This window comes from Acinonyx jubatus, chromosome E2, assembly GCF_027475565.1.
Source record: "Acinonyx jubatus isolate Ajub_Pintada_27869175 chromosome E2, VMU_Ajub_asm_v1.0, whole genome shotgun sequence".
Taxonomy (NCBI): domain Eukaryota; kingdom Metazoa; phylum Chordata; class Mammalia; order Carnivora; family Felidae; genus Acinonyx; species Acinonyx jubatus.
Genome location: NC_069396.1, coordinates 23,340,341 through 23,359,111, shown reverse-complemented (window position 1 = coordinate 23,359,111; position 18,771 = coordinate 23,340,341). Strand labels below are relative to the sequence as shown.

General features: G+C 39.2%; 1 protein-coding gene across 4 annotated transcripts in view; it reads right to left on the bottom strand.

Moving 5' to 3' along the window:
- CDH8 (cadherin 8) overlaps positions 1-18,771 on the bottom strand; it is a 363,670-nt gene that overhangs the window by 329,029 nt on the left and 15,870 nt on the right. The gene's annotated exons all lie outside the window — the stretch shown is intronic.

Sequence of the window (18,771 nt, the reverse complement as noted above, 5' to 3'; positions counted from 1 at the left end):
TACTGTGTACTCTCAATGTGCCAACAACAGAACAGATGTAGGTTGCTACAGATATCATGGTAAAGAAAAGAGATAAAAAATAAAAGCAAATAAAAAAAGAGTTTTAAAAAGCAAAATCCTACTTGAATTAGTTGGCTACAATGTTTCTCTGAGCTCAGATGCACACATGGTTGCTGAGCAAAGTTAATATATTTTTTTCTCATGTAATACCTGTAGATACAAATTCTGAACTATTTTTAGTAGCAGAAGTAGTAATTCTAGTAGTAGCTGCAGTAACAGTTATTTGTTGGTGAACAATTATAATTAGTTTTATTATCATTAGTATGCTTAACCATTACATAGTACCTCTAGGCACTATTCTAAGTGTTATCAATTTCCTATCAACTAATTTAATGTTTTCAATAATTCTAGAAGGTTAAATGATTCCCCTAAGATCACATAATAGTAACTGCTATTCACTGAGGTAGGGAAGGATTCTATACTCATCCACATAGGTAACAGAGAAGCAGAAATTTTACAGGCAGGATAATAACAGATCTGGTTTTGAAATTTAGAAAATCAAGTCGAATGAAACAGAGAAGATGAGGCTAGGACAGCATATTTGACCACCTACATGCAGACTGAGTCAGATAAATTCCAATTCATTCTGAATGGAAGTTTCAATTCATCTTGTTGGTTTGGAATTTCTAGGTTAGGATGGAGAGGTGAATATCAAGAGTCCTGAGAGTAATTTAAATCTTGGAATTCAGTTAACCCAAGACGACATGAGAGTAATACCGTATGTGTGTATGTTTGTGTGGATATGTGTGGATATCAACCTGCTCTAAGTATCTCTTTTCAAAAAGTTACCCTGTGGAGACAAATAGCCTGAGGTGAATACACAAACTATACATTCTGCTTTTGACTGGAGGCTTAACTTGTCAGTGATAATGATTTACATAGTGATCCTCTCTCTCACTGACTAGAAAGTTGCACTAGCTTCAAGCTATGTGCTCTGTTAAGAGGAAGAGAGAAATCCTTCCTATTTCAAGCTGGTTTGATTGCCAATTCTTTTCCAGAGGTGATGTGAAATCCAGATAATTTAGGTGAACTGGTAGCAGTATTGCGAAGAAAATGTATGGATATTAAAGGTAAAACAGAAAGTTGTTTTAAAGAGTGAATAGCCCTCATTTCTTCTAAATTTATTTAGAATATTTCTACCTCATTTCTTCAAAGTGAAGGCTTAACTCATCCAGAGTCTTGGCTTTTGTCTTAATCATTTCAGCAAAGGCCCTAGCACATAGTATGTCCCCAATAAATACTGCAGAATAAATATTTTAATCTACTTTGACCCAATAATGTGTTAGCACTTCAGAATAACACATTAATCAAGTGTATTGATTTTGAAAATAACACGTAAATAAATCTGTGGAATGTCCTATTAGTTTTTAGCTTCCGTGTGTGTGTGTGCGTGTGTGATGACATGACATAATGTGTGTACTTTATCTAAAAACCTCAACATTTTTTAAGACATTATATATCAGAAATGTTTAGGAGCAAAATTTGATGGCAAATATATTTATGTTTGAAATCTGATTCAGCGACTTTCAGCTGGCTGGCTGTAGGCAAATTATACAAGTTCATTAAGTCTGTGTATGCCTACAAATTGAAATATATTGCAGTGTGCACCTTATACAGATTTTGTGAGCACTGAAGAGTGTTCATTCTACTGCTAGCATGAAAGTGTTCAAAATGGTAGCTCTTAGTGTTATTAACAGCAGTCAGATCTATTTTCCTTAAGAGAGAAATACAGAATGGAAATCGCAATACATGTGATACAGTGTTACCCTAAAAATGACATTCTTCTTATAAAACACCTCATTTTCCTAAAAATGACACTTGGTACAAATCTTAGGTGAATTTATAAGATAATACAACTTAGATAATAGATGTACCCATCACTTGTCTAAAAACCTATTTATTGGACATATTCAGCACGATAATTATCCATTAGTAAGAAAGTTAATAATTTGAATAGGTATGGGGTTTGGTGGTATGCATGTATGGAAGGATACATAATACTTATTTGTGAATCTAAAGGTTCCTTCCTTTTAATATATATAAAATGTGCCATTGAAGGTTACCTTCTATTTCAATAAATTCCAGATAGTATTATTAATACAGATTTTTTTTTTACCTGTTCAGGAGTTTTAAGATTTTCTTTTTGAAATTTTGCATGAAATAATATAGCCATGGAATAACACTAAGTTATTTCAACATAATAGCTTTTATTACATATGTTTAATAATGTTCTTTTCATGCAACCTGCTTTCCAGGTGTTACAGATCGAGTATTTCATTGCCATTCATATTATTATGATGGTGATGATTCTATACTTATAAGTCCGGAACACTTTGTAAGGGCTGACTACATTTTTTCTCATAGGATCATTTTTACGCCTACATAGCTCAGAGGAAAATAGTCCTTCCTACCCATGCTTATCGCACAGCAGTCCACAGCACGGCAGAACTCAACATCATTGTGTCGCACCCACATCGCTCTCCAATTATATGGGCTCCTGAGTGTTGAAAGTTGGGGAACATCTTCAACCTGTCCCTTCACTTGATCTTCAGAGTGATTATCTTGTTGGTACTGTGACATTTTGAAGCACTGCACTCGATTGCCTATGACTATGGAATGTGGGTATCCATTATGTCACTCTGAATGTTCTTCTTGTTAAGTATTGAATAGCAAGTAACAGTTAGGCACATACTTTCACCTATGACTTTAGAATACAAAACACTCATATTAAAGAACCACTATTCCTTCTACTATGTGAGATTCATTCCTCCCTCAAGCTCAGTGTTTTACCAGTATAGGTAACAGAATTCTAGAGAAATGACAAGTTGGATTTCTGAGGGCCCTAGAGAAGATTGCACTCATCCATGTAATTTTACAGATAAGTAGCATACAGGCACAAAATGGCAGGACTTAAAAAAAATTCAAGGTAATGGCAATTAGAGCTTTAATGACAAAAAATTCCAAGGTGTGAAATGGTTAGGATAACAACTACTATTATCTTTAGCAGATATACTATTATACTTAGTAGATACTAAGATATCACATCCATAGCTTAAGGAATCCCTAGAGGAAAAAAAAAATCCTACAAGCTAATTTTCTAGATGAGGAATCTGAGGCTTAACAAAATTAAAAGAGGTTACAAGCCACAGAGTATGTCAGTTATGACAGAATTTGGAACTCAAGTTTGTCTAACTTCAGCACAGGAGTTCCTTACCACAATACTCTGGGCTAGCATATTTCTCATTTAGAAAAAAAAAACAAACAAAAAACAAAAAGCCTAAACTTTTGACCAGCAGAGATCAATACAGGTACTACAGGGTGTGGTGGTCCATATAAGCTCATTGCCTCAGGAATAAATATGGGAGGAATACAGACTAGCCACTGTGGCTATAACAAAAAAGTTGTGTTGAACATCTGCTAAAGGTTTCAGAAATTGGTGCTCAACACTGTTTCCTAACTTTGTGCTAACTGTGTGTTTCTGTGTTCGAGTGAGTGTTTATTCCTCTTGGAGCTGCAAACCCAAGCCTATAACTCCATAAACAGGATGCCTTAGGTAAAACAATGTACCTTAAAAAGTAAATTGTAAACTAGAAAATACTAGTGCTTTAAGATGAATGAGGTTCAAATTGAAAATCTGCACGTGGTGCATTAATGCTCAGTTTTAGGGAGGAAGAGCCAACACTTAGCTTCTTATTTGAGGAGACAGACAAGTGTTGCTCGAGCCGACACGTTTATGAAATCTAAAAGAAAAGGCCAGGACCTTGTGGAGCTTTCAGAGGAACAGACGCAAGAACTTTGCAAGAACTGTTCGATGTCTCCAATTCCAATGAGGCAGCCTTTCTTCAGCTACCTCAAAAGTTCTCTCAGGAGAGCAGAGCCTTCAGACAGACCTTTCCTTCCATATTACATCTCAGTGAGCAGTTCCCAGACATGCTGATTTCCTTTGTAAATAGAGCAAAGCTTTTTTGCCAGGTCATAGGATCAAACTGTACCCAGGGCTTGCGATGCCAACTGACATAGAAATGCTCCACCTTTTCCCACCCAAATCCAAGCCTGGTGAATATTTCTACAGAAAACTTCAACTGCCCGGGACTTCCTCAAACATTAACAAAAGAATCCAACATTTTTGTACATACGGTTTCCTGGCCTGGACTATACGTCATCCAGAAGTTGGGTGCTAGGCTGCATTAAGGAACACAATCTTGAACAATGTGAAGCTAAGAGGTTATGAGGCAGTGAAGGTTTTTGAGAGCCTCCTTCCTTAACACCTCCTGGGATGATGACTATTACTAATCCAAGTTCTCACTCTTCATTTGCCAGCGTGAGAAGGGAAGTAGTGTAGTCCTTCGATGGCAGAGACCACATCAAACACACGATTGGCTAGTATACTTAAAACAAGTAACCTCAACCAGACTTCTCCCATTTCAAGGCAGCAAAATGTTGCAAGAATAAGGGTTCCATGTCCGAAGAAGTCTGCTCTGTAGTGCAACCTGGAATTGTAGTAGGAATCTCAACACACTTCCCAGTGGAGAAGAGTGATCACAGAAACATGCCCACCTTCTGCAATGCCGAGGAATTCACAGAGGACCCTGATCAAGCAGTGTGACATTAAACACTGAGCAGAGACTCAGAAGCCCTGGTGGCTCCTGTGGGTCTCGTGCTGTCACAGTCATCCTACTTGGGCCTCAGGGTTGTTGGAATGATCAAAAGAAATATTTGGAAGAGCAAATGGTGTTGTTTAAAAATAAGAACGTTTCCATATTCCATAAGAGCATATCCATGTGCAAAGAAACATAAGGAAGAACCAAATAAAGGGAGGGTGGAGGTGGTGGAGTGTAGGCAGGAAGAAGCATGGGTTTTGAAATCAGCTAGCTCTGCATTCCAGTACCCATTCCCACACTTTGTTGGCCATTCTGGGACAGTGGCTACATCTCTCAGAACCTATGTTTCTTTACATGTGAAGGGTTGTTGGGGGGGTGGGTACCGGTGTCAAGAGTTCTTTCTCACAAGGTTCAATGAATGCTAAATAAGATTTTGTATATCCTAGAAGGCATGAGGTATGTGCCAAGTGTTATTGCCCTTTGTCCTACTTATACACACCCTTCAAATTTCACTTTGTCTACTTTTTCTTAAGCCATTAAGAATACATTTATTGAAGGGGCACCTGGGAGGCTCAGTTGGTTAAACATTGGACTTCAGCTCAGGTCATGATCTCACAGTTCTTGAGTTTGAGTCCTGCATCAGGCTCTGTGCTGACAACTCAGAGCCTGGATCCTGTTTCAGATTCTGTGTCTCCCTCTCTCTCTCTCTCTCTCTGCCTCTCCCCTGCTCACAATCTCTCTCTCTCCCTCCCCTCTCTCTCTCTCCCCCCCCTCCCTCTCTCAAAAATAAACATTTAAAAAATTATTTTCAAAAGAATATATTCATTGAAATGTCTTTGTCAAGTAGCAGACACAGAAAACAGTCTTAGCCTCCTCTATGCACAGTTTGGATTATTTAAAATTAAATACATAAGTTAAATTGCTTCTCTACTAGAAATAGAAATTCTAATAAAATGTGTTTTTCTCTTACACTGTTTCAAAAGCCCAATCCATAATTTTAGAGAGTTTTAGAAGATATAAATGGTGCAAGGGTTTACCCATAATCCTCCCCAACTTCTCTACTTCTCTTGTAAACTAGTGCCTATCAGAATGAACCCTTAGAATGAACTATGTGATGATTTCATTTAAAGACATTATTCACTTATTATATCTCATTTGAGGTACAATGGCCACCATTCAGTTTCTAGCACCAGTTGCTACAAAGTATTTAAATTTAAAAGCCAAAATTCTGTTTCTGGGAAAGTTTAGGAGAAAGATCACCATGCTTGCTGGTTCTCTCAAATTGTTCTGACTTCATGCCGGGTCCTGCCAGCCACGGTTACTCAGCGAATGCCATGTGTCAGAAACAAAACACACTCCTTGTTCAAAAAAAAAAAAAAAAGCGAACCTGTGTGTGATCAGAAGTGCCAAAGAAGTGTGCATAAGCCCATCTGTGTAGAGGCTGAAAGAAATTAGACTCTTCCTAGTGAAAAATCACTGAGTGGATTCAAAACTCACTCTGGCTTTTCTCTTTCTTCATCTCTCTCCCTCTCTCTCTCTCTCCTTCTCTTTTCCTCTCCATTATCTTTCTTCTCTTGCTCTCTAACTCTTCACTTCCCTCTATCTCATTGTTTCCTGATCCTGTGTAGTTTTAAATGTTTGGCTCCTGTGAAAGTCTCAGTTGTTTTTTTCTGTGTCTACCCTCTTTTCTTAGGTTGTAACATTTATAATGTGACTTTCTCTCTGTAATTCAGAATTTTGGTCTTCTACTCCATTTTCTGCTTGGCTGGATCATTTGTATTCTGTGACCCCACCCGATCATCTTATCTGTTTGTGTGTGTTTCCGAGGGGCAGTGATGGGGGGGGGGGTGGTCTCCACGTTTACTGCCTGGTCTTTTGGCTTCAAATTGTATCTCTCACCCAACTTGTTGGATGAAGAAAAAGCCACAAACACTGAAATGCATTCCCCATAGTCTAGCTGTGATGTAGAACTTGGTTTCAGCTCTAAAAATCTAAGAACTTTACATATGAGTTTAATGACAGGCAAAGCAGAGAAGAGGAGAGAAATAGTGGCTGTGATCAATAGGACAAGCCACTGCAAATGTCTAATGATTTCTGAAAACACCTCACAAGGCTGATTGTAAATGTTCCTGCAAAGGCAGGCAGGGACATAATCGGAGGCTGAGCTCTGCCAAAGCATCACTGCCCTAAGGCATGCGTGCACACACACACATGTGAACACACACACACGAGTATGACAAAAAACAAACTGCAATGAGAAATTCATTTAGACTTTTAGATTCCCAGAAGCACATAAAAAATAAAAGCAAAGAAAACTCTACTATAAATAACCCTGCCACATTCTAAATAAAGCCCTTGAGTGGCTAGGGAGTCTGACTTACTTCAAAGAGATCTAGGATTTGGTCATTTTTAATAGCCATGTTTGCCTTCTCACCAAATCACTTCTCCTCAGAGAATCTGCTAAAGGCACGAGGGAATTATTCTCAGAGGCCAAAGTGCACCAGTAGCAAAGGACATGACTGGAGCTGGCCAGAGGAAGGTCACTATTGTAAGAGTCAGGAAGGAAGAGATGAAACAGAGAAGCCCATATCCCTTTGGAAAAAGACCCTTGGAGTTGCAAGAGGAATCAGGGAAGTCACTGCAGGGAGCAAAGCAAATCATTGATCCCACCTCTGGAGCCTCTGTAATATTGTCCAGCTCAGTTTCCAAGTGTACAGGGAATTGTTAATAAATTATTCAGCATTAACACAATTAGTTCAAGCAGCTGGAGGGTACAAGCTTTTTGTCTTCTTTTAGTTCCTGCCTACGTGTACAGGATTTTATTTTTTATTCCACTCAACCATTCTACTCTTCTTGCTACTGTCTGGTGATTCTCAGTTTAAGAGGAGCCTACAAAATTGCCCAGTCATGGTCAAAGGTCCCGGTGAGTACGCCAAGGTAACGCTATAGCTCATGAGTCCGCAGAATTCTGCCCAGCTCAGAAGAACAGCTAGAATCATTGCAATGTAGTCACCTAACCAATGAAAGTTTGATTCGATGCAAAGGCCTCAATGGTCTCATCTGCAAAATGCAGAGAATGACATCTGTAAGTGTATCTAAAGCACTGAGCAAGATGCCTGAAGTTGTTCAATAGAAATATTCTTCTGCTACTCCTTCCACATGGTTCCTCTCTTGCTTCCTTATCATAATTATTTTAAATGTATATTTAAAAATGAGAAAGCAAAAAAGACAGTTATTTCTCTACCCTCTATTTGGAGACTAACCCACATGTCACTCTGTAGGTGGCACCAGCCCTGCCCAGACCCACACTGTGGCAGTTTCATATCTCCATAAAGGAAATAAAACAGCGCTACCAGACGCATAAGCCTCAAGGATATTTTTCTTCTCTCAAGGGCTTTACATCCACCCCGCTCTCCAACCAGCAAAGCACGAAGAGAAGCATGCAAATAGTTACAGTGGTTTTGTAATTAGCTAGACATCTCTAAATGCATATTCAAATCTTACTCTTTACATTCTAGTCATGAAACTATAACTTGAGTAACTTCAGTGAGACTCACTTTTCTCATCTCCAAATTGGGGTGGCAGCTAAGCTCATTGAGCACCTCCCACATGGGGTTCAAAAGAGACAATGTGTGGCCATGGGTACAGGAACAGGCTCTGGGGTCCCTGTGCCCAGGGCTTGACTCCTGGCTTCATCGCACACTCACTGTTTGTCTAACCTGTAACCACTAATGGAAATAACTCTTCCCTTGAGCTCTCTCAATCTGGCAATGGGGATAATGATGCCTTCATCAGGGGTATCTGTGAGGACTGGACCAGCAAACTTTATAAGATATCTGCCATACAGTCAACACTCAATACGCATGATCAGTTTGTTTTGGTGACTTAAAATCCTTCTTTTCTTTAACGTCCCTGTACCACGTCATCAATCTCATAGTCTCCGACATATATTCACAACAAAAAGAGATCTATGCAACACAGCTGGGCTTTTTTAGGATTACAGAGAAACAGAAATATGCATCTAGTGTTTTATTCCCTGCTGTTTCCCAATATCCCTCAGCCCTTCTGATCAGGCTCATTTGGATTCTGCTATTGTCTCCCATGGAAGCCCAATGACATTTGATACTCTGCAGATTTCAGAGCACATCTGCCACGTTGTGGTAAATACATGCAGAAAAAAAAAAAAAAAGGATTCCATGGAGCTGAGCAGGGGATGGTTCCTGTTAACTAATCCAGCTTGTGGGGGTCCACAGGCTGTTGCCTCTGCCATCACCTGCAGTATAGAGGAGTCCCATGTGCAAATTGATGTCACAGCCTATAGTGTCCGGCACCTATCACATAGGTTTGAATGAAATAAGCTGTGGTTCCTACCCAATACCTTGCCTAAAGTTCTTCCAAACATCAATCCCCATGACCTGTTTCTTTAATTAAGTGGTATTCCAAATTTACTCAGGCCGGATACAGAGCACCAAAGTCATGATTCAAGCTATCCAGGGATTGACTGATGATTTGTATTTATTTATATTCATATACTTATATTTATGTATGTGTACTTTAACGTGCACACAAATTACCTGGAGAAATTGCTACAATGAAGATTCTGATTCATAAGTCAGGCATACAGGTGGTGAATGAAATTCCACATTTCTAACTAGCTCCCAGAAACTGGTGTTGCAGACCCTCACTTTTAGTAATAAGAATGTAGTGAATTATATTTCTCTTTACAGACAGAACATCTAAAAGGACTCCTAAATGTATTAAAATGTGAGGTAAGGTAGCCGTAGCTAATGAGAAAGCACACCCACATCATAACAAAACATTCCAATATTTGAATACTGACAAGGCTGTCTTTACCATATTTCAAAATATTCAAAGACTTAGTTAGGAACAGGAACGTACATGACCAAATTATGCCAGGAAGGGAAGGGGAAGGGAAGAGTGTGTGTATGGGGGGGGGGGGGGGGAGTTTAAGTTAGCTATAATGGAAATGATACGGCGAAAATTAATGAAAGGATACCTCACGAAAATGAAGTCAAGGGGATGGCAGGGAGAGCCCTTAGACTCAAGGTCAGTTGCAGACCCAAATAAAAGAGATGCCCCTTGCACATGGACACTACTTCACAACCCCCGCAGAAGGAAGAAAAGCTTACCTCCTCTCCCAGCAACAGCCCAGCCAATTAGAGTGTGTCACAAGTCAATGAGAAGCCACCATACTTTTACTCCCAGTTTACTCCAGTGGACTGTTTATAACAGCCTTCCCAACTCCCCTCTCCCCTGGGTAAAAGAGCGATCTCTACTCTGTTCTCTGGACTTACTTAAGTGTCGCCACCTCTTGCTTATCCCAGATTGCAATTCCCTTTCATTCCCGAATAAACCCATCTTTTGCTGGTAATGGAACTGGTGGTTTTATTTTTAAGGTTAATGATATGCATGGAAGGAAAATGCTAAAATATTACAGAAACTACTGTCTAGCAAACACGCATAGCCAGGCCAAAGGAAACTCTATAAATGCGTTAACACTTTTATCTTTCTTAAATAACATGATTCCATAAATATCTTTTCTAGGTTATTCTTATTGATTGAAAAGTTACTTGCAACATGCAGGCTGACTATAATACTTAAACATTAAAAACATAGTTTCCCATTTCAAAGCCAAATATAAACTATTTCTGGTTAGTATTTGGTCTATCCCAAGGTAATAAAAGTCATTAAAGTACATTTAGCAGTAGAGCCGAGCTATGGCTGTTCTTTATCTCTTCATCATTGTGTAAAAATGACTAAATATTTCCAACTTTTTAATTTACTGAGATTATCCTTTCAAGAATTTAACATAAATGTACTTTTTTTTAAAATAAGATTACATTTACGAAATGAGATTCAAACTAAACAGTGGTCTCCAAGAATATGCTATAAATACGTAGCACTGGTTTTAAGAAAATTAAATGATATAACATTGCCATTTAATTTTCTCTAATTTTATTTTTTAGTGTTTTATAATATAATAATAGCATATCCTAGAAAGTAAAATGGGGAAAAATTATAAAGAAAACAAAATGGTAATCCAATCACATGAATTGGGGAAAAAACGAATATATTGGTCTATTTCCTTAAAGATTCCTCTTTATTGATACCTGGTACAAGTATTAATATGAGTCAACATCAGGAATGAACTCCTTATTTTGTTTTTAATGTGGGTCACATACCTATCATTTATTCATTACATACAATAATATATTTGGGAATTTTGATAACTTATGTCTCATTTTTTCTATTAGGGAATTTTATTATCAGAAACAATGGGTTGTTATAAATATGATTAGGATTCTTCTACATTAATATTTAAAGTCAAAGTCAAGAGTATTACAGACACCTGGGTGGCTCAGTTGGTTAAGAGTCAGACTCTTGGTTTTGGCTCTGGTCATGATCTCACAGTTTGTGGGATCAAGCCCCACCCTGGGCTCTGGGCTGACAGTGCGGACGGAGCCTACTTGGGATTTTCTCTCTCTTTTTCTCTCTCTCTTCCTCCCTCCCTTTCTCGCTCTCTTCCCCTCCCTTGCTCACTCACTATCTCAAAATAAATAATGAAAGATAAAGAGTATTGGCACTATCAAGGGTGAAGGGGAAGTAACTAAAGGAAACAAAGCAGCAAAATGGTGAAAATTTTTGAATACGGAGGATCAGGGTGATGAGTACACAGGGGTTCATTATTTTGCAGATGATTAAATATATGTATTTTCACATGTGCACATGCATATCTTAACACATGTGTGCCACATACTATGCTCATCTCACACATGCATTTTTTTTATTATAGTCTATCCACACCTCATATCTTGTTTCTGGTATTTCCTCAGTTGCAATCATGTCCCCATGTTATAAATCTTAGTAAGTTTTAATGATTCAGGCTATTCTGCTATGTGAATTTGCAAGGAAAGTTTTTTTTTTTTTAATACTGATTACCTTGTTGTCATTTATAAAATAGGGTTATGTTATCAGGCTTTTCACCCACAAACATATGACCACTATCATTTTCTTCAAGTGGGAAAACGAGACCTGCCTTAATGAGATGACCCTAAGCAGATTAAGAACATATGAAAGACTTTTAAGAAGTGTGACTGAGGGTATCTGCAAAGATGAGCACAGACTATCCATACTCTCACCTGGTCCCTTGGTAAGGAATGAGGCAAACAGGGTGGGGGGTGGGGCTCCAGAGACAAAGGAGTAGGAGATGATCTGGGATTTTACTCATGCACAAACTCAGCTAGTAGATGGCTCATACATGTGCATTTGTGCGTGCGTGTGTGTGTGTGTGTGTGTTTAGGGTTTCTGCTGATTTCCATGACGAATATTATTTCCTTTATTGACATCAGCATCAGAGATTTCCCAAAACTCTGGGATGCCTGTTATTCCTAGGTCGGGGCATGGGGCAAGAAGCCGACAACTCTCATTTTGCCAGATTGAGACACACGATGCTGACTTGCATTCCTGCCAAATTATTGGTGCACGGGCTTTGTCTGAGTAGGCAGAGGCTCCACGGAACTGACAGTGAATCGTTCTCGCAAGGCCGAGGATACAATTTGGCTGCGGCTGCGTAGCCCAGTGCTCTTTACATGCAAACGGCCAGCAAAAATAATGGCATGTCAAGTGCAATTTTCTCCCCAGCCGCTGACACCGTAAACTATAATATAGTGTAATTATTTGGCATCCCGTGTCCTTCATACTAAGCACCACCCAAACGATTTCCAAGTTGCAGAGAAGAGGGAAGGTTAGAAGGTCAAATTTAAAGAGAGAAAATGAGTCAGTGCCTTGGAGGGAGAGAATTATAAATAGATGTGGCATCACCAGCAGTGGAGTTATATCCAAATAAGGAACTGCTCAGAAGCCCAGGTAGGAGGGGAAAAGGAAGAGAGCAGGGAAAAGAAAGAGAGCAGAGGAGTTTATGTAAGAGAGAGGATTTAGGATAGATCTCTGACCACCTGGAGAGCAAACCGGTTTTTCCCAAAATAAACCAATATGAGGAACCAGGATCACAGAACCAGAGAACAAGAGCCAAAAGAACTTGGGCAGAAAATCAATAGACGCTACACTCATTTTTCTTATATTGCTTGCTTTTCCTGTTCCATAGGGATTTGTATGTTAAATATAATTTCATAATCCACGATACCACTACAAGAGAGGAAACTGCCCCAGAGAGGATGTCTGACTTGCTCTTCCAGCTGCTTTGTAGCAGAAGTGAAAAAGGAAGAAGTCAGATCTCCAAGAGAGCCTTCCCATCCTTTCTCTGTGACTCTCAGATTCCAACCTTAGTTCTCTTTCAGTCACCTTGACCCTCTCGGCTCTTTCAACAGTCTGGCATCTGTGATCACCTCTGCTGGGAATGCTCTCCCTTTCCATCCCTGCACTCTGGGATGCCACTCTATAGCCAGGATGCTGGCTATAGCGTCTCAGCTCACAGGCTATTTCTTTCAAGAAGGTTCTACATCCTACCAAACAGACAAGCTTCCTGGGTATGTGTTTCCATAGAACCCTATCTTTTTATCCTGTAGCACTTACCTCCGTTTTAATGTGACATGTGTTCTCATGACTATTTTCCTAATGTCTCTCTCCCCATGGTAGCCCATTAATTCCATGACAGAGGGTTTGCATTTGTATTTGTTTCGAGCGGAGAATCTACTGGCCACAATGCTTAGGAGACAGTAAGTGCTCAATACATATTTGCAGAATGACTTGATCAATCATCCTTGTGTTTCACAGGGAAGGGCTCCCATGATGTTATCAAGCTGTTCATGTCATGTCCATTCCATCACAAGGACATGACTTTTTTTTTTCCTGTCTTAGTTGCACGATTTATGAAAACCACCATGTTTCTCTCTCTCTCTCTCTCTCTCTCTCTTTCTAAGACAAGAATACATAAGTATATAGGATGAAGAGTCCTTGCACCACCTTATTCTCTTCCAGAATTGGCAGAGTAAGTCACCCCTGGAGCTCCTAAGTATGTGGAATGCTAAGTATTTATATGTAGAGCAGGCTCTGAACCACCTGTTCCACGAAGAACTGGAGTCTCTTTGGCTGATACCTGTTTCTGAGAAATTCAGAAAGAAGAGTTCTGAGGTACCTTGTGCCATAAGCACAAACATAAGTTTGCAGATGGATTGGAGACAATGAAATCATCATCTCTATGTAGTGATTCATACTACGGGTAAGGGGCTTAGAGAGGATCATGCAGTCTCCTCAAAAAAGAGTTGTTTTAACAAGTTAACTTGCACACTATGACTACCTCAAAGAAAGACTTTTAAAATCAGAAAGTAGTGGGGCGCCTGGGTGACTGAGTCGGTTAAGCCTCCAACTTTGGCTCAGGCCATGATCTCATGGTTTGTGGGTTCGAGCCATACGTCGGGCTCTGTGCGGACATCTCAGAGCGTGGAGCCTGCTTAACGATTCTGTGTCTTCCTCGTTCTCTGCTCCTCCCCTGCTCATGCGCTGTCTCTCTCTCTCTCAAAAATAAATAAATATTTAGAAAAATAAAAATAAAATCAGTAAGTAGAGACCATGTTTAACCTACCCAGCTGTCTATAAGGTACCAATATGAAAATGGAACATGAAAGTAATGCATTGCCCTCTTTATTGAAAAATGCCACTTGTATTAAGTCATATTGAATTTATATTACTTTTTAATAAATTCTTCCCTTATTTAGGTGAATTATTCATTCATTTATCTATGCAAAATATTTACTGAGCACTTCTTATATGCAGGCAGTGTTCTAGGTTCTAGGGATGTAAAGTAAAAAGCAAAGGAAACAAAAATCCTTTTTCTTTGTAGAACTTGCATTGTAGTAGGAGACAAATCCTAAACAAGATAGAGAATGGCTGAGACAATGATCATCAGGAACAAGAAAACATAAAGCACAAAGGATATGAAACATTAGAGAGAGGACAGTTATATTTTAGACAGAATGGGACAGGGAAGACTTCTTGTGAATATGACTTTCAACCTCATTCGAATTCAACAAGAAATACACAGGCAGCCTTACTTCTGACAGAAGGGATCCTCAGTAGTCCTACCCTATCCCACTGACATTGCGTAAACCCTCTGTCCAGCTGGGATACCTAAGTTCCTACTCCACCCAACCTCAGTCTAGGCAACAAGTCGTCCTTCAAAACACATCTAAGTATCACCTCCACCTTAAGCAACCTGGGATAACTAACAGCAAGGGCTCTTGTTCAGGCTCCAGGTGTCTTGTGCTCACCTGGTGATGTAATTGTCTGTTTAGCCACCACTGCAACCACACACACACACACACACACACACACACACACACACACACAAATTAAGAATACAATCATGACTAGGGGCGCCTGGGTGGCTCAGTCGGCTAAGCATCCAACTTTGGCTCAGGTCATGATATCTGGGGTCATGATAGCTGGTGAGTTTGAGCCACACATAGGGCTCTGTGTTGACAGCTCAGAGCCTAGAGCCTGCTTCAGATTCTGTGTCTCCCTCTTTCTGCCCGAACACCCCTCGTGCTCTGTCTCCCTCTCAAAAATAAATAAACATTAAAAAAAATTAAAGAATACAATCATGACTACAATAACTATATGCAGGCACTATGCATATATTATTTTATTGGCTGTTATACACTCTTATTTTTCTTTATATAAAATTATTTAATTTTACTTAAATCCAAGTGAGTTAAGATATAATGTAATAATGATTTCAGGAAGAGAATTTAGTGATTCATCACTCATATAGAACAACAGCCAGTGTTACTGCTCTTACTTGGATAACTTTAAAAGAGTTTTAGTAACTTCTCCAGGGTTAACACTCAGAAGGTAGCAAAGGCAAAGTTCAAACTTCTGGAAAGTACATCTCAAGGGCTTGTTCCTTCTCTGCACCCCACTGTCTACAAATACAGTAAAAGCACAATGGATGATGGGGGGTATATGTGAAGCTCTGAAAAGCCAGTCACTCAAAAACTGAATCTGCCTTTGAGCTTGAACTCAGCCTGCAGTGTCAAGGGCCCCACCATGGTGATTCACAGGAAAGCCTTTTTTGTTGTTGTTTTAATGTTTATTTACTTTTGAGAGATGGAGAGTGAGAGAGGGGTAGGGATAGAAAGAGGAAGGGAGGACAGAAGATCCAAAGCAGGCAGCAGAGAGCCCAATGCAGGGCTCAAACTCACAAACCGTGAGATCATAACCCAAGCCAAAGTCAGCCAAAGTCAGACGCTCAACCACCTGAGCCACCCAGGTGCACCAACAGGAGTGCCTTTTGAAGAGAGGTATGCTCCTGAGTGACTAACACTCCCAGCCCTTCCTGGGGAGAAGCTCAGTGACAAGTGGTTTAGAGTCCGAGGTGGAAGAGTGTACATAGAAATAAAACACCAGTAAAGCACCGGTGGGCACCTTGCTACGGATCATCCCCACACTCAGGCTGACTTATAATTTGAAGCAGTCACCTGAAAGGTATGTTTGGCTTCACTACAACCCAAGGTCCTCCATGGCTAAGCTATAATAATTCAGGAGCAATTTTCTTTAAGGGGAAATATGGAGGATTGGAACTGTTTGTAGAAATTTCTTCAGAAAATAAGTTTAACTCTGATTTAACAATTGTGAACTGGCTGGGGCAGACAGGAAAGCAAAGAGCTAATTCATTAAAACGGTCATAAAGACTTGGGAGCATTTTGGTCATTTGAAAATCTTAGGGTTCTCTGACAAGATTTCTGTCCTTCAAAGAAGCATGAATTTCTCAAATATTACTAAGTCACAAATCAATGCTGAAGTCTGCCTGTTTGCTTCTATCTCTATTAATGTAAGGAACAGCGTTAAAATTAGTCATCAGACTCTTACGAATCCAAAGCAAACCCCAATTTAAATACTTTTTCTATGCAGACAAAAATGAGACATCCTGAGTATAGCATGTTTGGTTATTTATATTATACAAAATGCCATCACAGTGATAGGCCTCCATAAAAAGTTAATAGAATTCACATAATTCACCAATTATGCATGGATGTATGTGTGCGCAGATCCAGAATTTCCTATAGTAGGAAAACAAATTGCCTGAGGGTTGGGGTAAGTTCTCAATACCCAGAACACTTTTCTGGACTTTACAGGCTCTGCATTCTGTATTCATTAACTCAGTTTTCATTAAGATCAAGGATTTTTAATTTTTTTATTCTTTAAAGATTTTATTTTTAATGTTTTTAATGTTTGTTTATTTTTGAGACAAAGACAGAGCACGAGTGGGGGAGGAGCAGAGAGAAGCGGGGGACACAGAATCTGAAGCAGGCTCCAGGCTCTGAGCTGTCAGCACAGAGCCCAATGTGGAACTCGAACTCACGAACCATGAGAACATGACCTGAGCCGAAACAGGATGCTTTAACTGACTGAGCCACCCAGGCATCCCAAAGATTTTATTTTTTAGTAATCTCTACAACCATCATGGGGCTCAAACTCACAATCTTGACATCAAGAGTCTCACGCTCTACTGACTGAGCCAGCCAGTCACCCTTGTATTCAACATTTAAGTGCAAATTATGGTTTCAACACGTGGCAACTAGTTACTAAAATGTAATAGGATATGGTGGGTAAAATTATGGCCTTGGGAATCCCCAACTTGATTCAAACTCAGAACTTTTACTAGCTCAATGATCTTGGTTTGCTTTACCAATCCTTCTAAGTCTCAGTTTCTGTACTTAAAAAACAAACCAAAAAACATAATGCTGGTCAAGAAGCCCATATTCAAACCCCACTGGGCCAGATGTGTTTCAAAATTCAGGAATTTCCACATTTGGAAACATATTAAGGTACATAAACTGTATAGTAAGTAACACCCTTAGCAGGGTCTGGGGCAGTACCCTGTATTCAAGCACATTAACATTTCTGCTGGGAATTATATGAATAGTCACAGTAATAGGATGCATTATGACTATAAATAGCCTCAAGTCACTTCTGCTACCTGAGTTTGTATTAAACATACAAAAAAAATCTTTCAGAAATTTTTGCATTTTTACATCTGAGAAAAGTAGTGTAGAGCTGTTTTGCACGCATATTTTTATATGTGTATATATACACACATAAACACGTACACATATATACACAGAAAGAGGGGAAAAGCTATTTTTAGATGCAAACAGGATTGTGTCCACAAAGTGCTTTTGTATGAGTGGTCAATACATAATAAACACTCAATACTGGCTACAGTATGAGCTTCTTCAAGAAAGAGATCATGGTTTTGAAAACGGATATGCTCCAGTATCCCTAGAACAGTGACAGACACATAGAAAGGGCTTAATAAGTATTATTTGATTTACTCATGAGATCTCCTCATCCAGATATCGTTTGTCCAAGTAGACTAACTATACAAAATGAGAAAACATAACCCTTGGAGAGTCTCAATTTGCTTTGCAAGACAATAAGGTAGAAGCAGGAATGTATTCAGAAGTTCCTAGTCAAACACAAAGAGTTAACTCAGGTCTTAGAGATCAATATTTAATTCTCCTATTTTTCTAAATCACTGCTTTTGGGAAATGAGTAATATTGGCATGACTCACATCTTAATCTCTCTTATCAGGAAAATCAGCCATTGGTAGGCTTATAATTAGAATTCTACCATGATGTATCAAATTTAATAGAAGCCTATGAACAGTTCTGAGGAATAAATGTATACAGTCTTCAGTACCCATGGTATGATTTTGGAAAAAAAAAACTTATCCACAGAAAGAACATTTGTTTAACCTGTCAATGACAAAACAAATGTAAGTACCCACACACACATGCACACACACGCCACTAGGTGAAATTTTGATTGTATACATTTGATTCCATCTGACAATGAATGAACTAGTTTCCCATCACAAATTTTATTGAATTACAGTACAAAGCACTGTTAAACATCCACTCCAAGAATTTCTTTTTCTCCAACCCAGGTTAATGACTAAAACCACAAACAAACCACAGAAAAAAAAAGCGGGGGGGGGGGGGGAGGGGAATCTACCTGCAAATGGAGACACATGACCTCAAAACAAAATGAAACAACTAAACATCTTAGGAATCAAGGTTGTAGGAAATTCAAACCGAACAAAAACGTATCCTTCTTCCAAATACTTAA